Source organism: Durio zibethinus, unplaced genomic scaffold, assembly GCF_047325235.1.
Source record: "Durio zibethinus cultivar Kanyao isolate XHJ-2024 unplaced genomic scaffold, ASM4732523v1 HiC_scaffold_387, whole genome shotgun sequence".
Lineage (NCBI taxonomy): Eukaryota > Viridiplantae > Streptophyta > Magnoliopsida > Malvales > Malvaceae > Durio > Durio zibethinus.
Genome location: NW_028323010.1, coordinates 548729 through 552500, shown reverse-complemented (window position 1 = coordinate 552500; position 3772 = coordinate 548729).

The window sequence follows — 3772 nt, the reverse complement described above, 5'->3', positions numbered from 1 at the left end:
GGTGGTCGAGGCAACCGCCAGCACCAGGGCCCAGCGTGTGCCGATGGTGGTCGAGGCAAGCGCCCGCACCAGGGCCCAGCGTGTGCCGATGGTGGTCGAGGCAAGCGCCCTCACCAAGGCCGAGCGTGTGCCGATGGTGGTCGAGGCAACCGCCCGCACCAGGGCCCAGCGTGTGCCGATGGTGGTCGAGGCAACCGCCCGCACCAGGGCCCAGCGTGTACCGATGGTGGTCGAGGCAAGCGCCCGCACCAAGGCCGAGCGTGTGCCGATGGTGGTCGAGGCAAGCGCCCGCACCAGGGCGCAGCGTGTGCCGATGGTGGTCGAGGCAAGCGCCCTCACCAAGGCCGAGCGTGTGCCGATGGTGGTCGAGGCAACCGGCCGCACCAAGGGCCGGCGTGTGCCGATGGTGTTCGAGGCAACCGCCCGCACCAGGGCCCAGCGTGTGCCGATGGTGGTCGAGCCAGGAGCCCGCACCAAGGGCCGGCTTGTGTCGATGGTGTTCGGGGCAACCGCCCGTACCAGGGCCCAGCGTGTGCCGATGGTGCTGGGGGCAAGCGCCCGCACCAGGGCCCAGCGTGTGCCGATGGTGCTGGGGGCAAGCGCCCGCCCCAGGGCCCAGCGTGTGCCGATGGTTATCGGGGCAATCGGCCGCACCAGGGCCCAGGGTCTGCCGATGGTGCTCGAGGCAACCGCCCGCACCAAGGCTCAGCATGTGCCGATTGTGATCGAGGCAACAACCCACACCAGGGCCCAGCTTGTGCCGATGGCGGTCGAGGCAAGTGCCCGTACCGAAGGGCAGCCTATGCCGATGATGGTCGATGCATGTGCCATCACCATGCGTCATCATGTGCCATTGATGGTCGAGGCCTTGGCCGAAGTTCGATTTTGAGCCACGGTGCCCATGCTTGGCTCCAGCATGTGCTGGTGCCGCATTTTTTTCACTCGGGACAGCATCGCCGGAGCATCGCCGGAGCATCGCCGGAGTACCGCCGGAGAACCTGACCGGCGGCATTGGGGTTCCGGCGATTGGGAGGGGGGCCGGGGGGGTGTGCGCACATGATGTGCGATGGGTGCTGGTACTTGGCCTTGTGTTGGCCCCCTATCCCTCATCAAACCTCTGAGAATTCACACCCCCTTAAAGAGCATTTGAGATTTTACAGGTTTGCTACCAGTAGCCGTTAAAGTGTCTGAAATGGGGACACTTTTTTCAAACGGTCACAAAATCTTCTCTACTTCGAGTTTTTAGCTGAATTTTTTTGTGCATGCCAACAAAAATAGAAGGATCATGCCTACAAAATTTGGGGCCAAAAATCCTTATAAAAAAATTTTAAAAAATCCCGAACCGCAAAAAGTTTCGAAAATCGTGAAAAATAGAAAACGAGTCATCTTCCAACGAAACTTCACGTGAAGGCTTAGGGGACCATTGTATGAATTTACAAGCCATAAAAATGGCATTGGCACGGCAGAAATTTGAAGATGTGCCTAAACCCACCAGGGCCCAGCGTGTGCCGATGGTGCTCGAGGCAAGCGCCCGCACCAGGGCCCAGCGTGTGCCGATGGTGGTCGAGGCAACCGCCCGCACCAGGGCCGATAGTGTGCCGATGGTGCTCGAGGCAACCTGTCGCACCAGGGCCCAGCGTGTGCCGATGGTGATCGAGGCAACCTGCCGCACCAGGGCCCAGCGTGTGCCGATGGTGGTCGAGGCAAGTTCCCGCACCAGCGCCCAGCGTGTGCCGATGGTGCTCGAGGCAACCGACCGCACCAGGGCCCAGCGTGTGCCGATGGTGCTCGAGGCAACCTGCCGCACCAGGGCCCAGCGTCTGCCGATGGTGCTCGAGGCAACCTGCCGCACCAGGGCCCAGCGTCTGCCGATGGTGCTCGAGGCAAGCGCCCGCACCAGGGCCCAGCGTGTGCCGATGGTGGTCGAGGCAAGCGCCCGCACCAGGGCCCAGCGTGTGCCGATGGTGGTCGAGGCAACCGCCCGCACCAGGGCCCAGCGTGTGCCGATGGTGCTCGAGGCAACCTGCCGCACCAGGGCCCAGCGTGTGCCGATGGTGCTCGAGGCAACCGACCGCACCAGGGCCGAGCGTGTGCCGATGGTGGTCGAGGCAAGCGCCCGCACCAGGGCCCAGCGTGTGCCGATGGTGGTCGAGGCAACCTGCCGCACCAGGGCCCAGCGTGTGCCGATGGTGCTCGAGGCAACCGACCGCACCAGGGCCGAGCGTGTGCCGATGGTGCTCGAGGCAAGCGCCCGCACCAGGGCCCAGCGTGTGCCGATGGTGGTCGAGGCAACCTGCCGCACCAGCGCCCAGCGTGTGCCGATGGTGCTCGAGGCAACCTGCCGCACCAGGGCCCAGCGTGTGCCGATGGTGGTCGAGGCAAGCGCCCGCACCAGGGCCCAGCGTGTGCCGATGGTGGTCGAGGCAACCGCCCGCACCAGGGCCCAGCGTGTGCCGATGGTGGTCGAGGCAACCTGCCGCACCAGGGCGGAGCGTGTGCCGATGGTGGTCGAGGCAAGCGCCCGCACCAGGGCCCAGCGTGTGCCGATGGTGGTCGAGGCTGCCGATGGTGGTCGAGGCAACCTGCCGCAGCAGGGCCCAGCGTGTGCCGATGGTGCTCGAGGCAACCGACCGCACCAGGGCCGAGCGTGTGCCGATGGTGCTCGAGGCAAGCTGCCGCACCAGGGCCCAGCGTGTGCCGATGGTGGTCGAGGCAACCGCCCGCACCAGGGCCCAGCGTGTGCCGATGGTGATCGAGGCAACCGACCGCACCAGGGCCCAGCGTGTGCCGATGGTGCTCGAGGCAACCTGCCGCACCAGGGCCCAGCGTGTGCCGATGGTCGTCGAGGGAACCTGCCGCACCAGGGCCCAGCGTGTGCCGATGGTGGTCGAGGCAAGCGCCCGCACCAGGGCCCAGCGTGTGCCGATGGTGCTCGAGGCAACCGACCGCACCAGGGCCCAGCGTGTGCCGATGGTGCTCGAGGCAACCTGCCGCACCAGGGCCCAGCGTGTGCCGATGGTGGTCGAGGCAAGCGCCCGCACCAGGGCCCAGCGTGTGCCGATGGTGGTCGAGGCAAGCGCCCGCACCAGGGCCCAGCGTGTGCCGATGGTGCTCGAGGCAACCGACCGCACCAGGGCCCAGCGTGTGCCGATGGTGGTCGAGGCAAGCGGCCGCACCAGGGCCCAGCGTGTGCCGATGGTGGTCGAGGCAAGCGCCCGCACAAGGGCCCAGCGTGTGCCGATGGTGGTCGAGGCAAGCGCCCGTGTCACGCCCTGGGCGGGCGCGCCAGGCACATCAGCCAGACCAGCAGGCGAGCCAGCAGCTACGGCCCGCAGACCAGGCGTGCTGGCGGGTATCAGTGCGCAAAGCCTATCAAACGAGCTCCAAACGCCCGCCCATCTTGCAGGCCAACTCATGAGACCAAGGCCTGGCATTTGGGCTGCCCGCACCACATCCAGAAGGGCCCGAGGTGCTGGATACGCAAGGGAAGCTTCTGGAACCAGGCAGGATCAGCATCAGCATCCTGGCAGATTTGGTTGACCCTGAAAATCAGGAACCAGCATCTTGATTAAATGTAATCCCATGATTGTAGCCTTTATTTTAGGGATTTGCCATTAAGTTGTAGCTGGAGCCTCAACTATAAATAGAGGGCTGCTCCACCCTCATTTGTACACCATCAAACACTTCTGTTTCAGTGAATACAAGAGCATTTCCAGAATTCTGTTTTTCTGTCCTGTTTCTCTTTAACTTGCGTAATCAGCCCTTCCCTTTG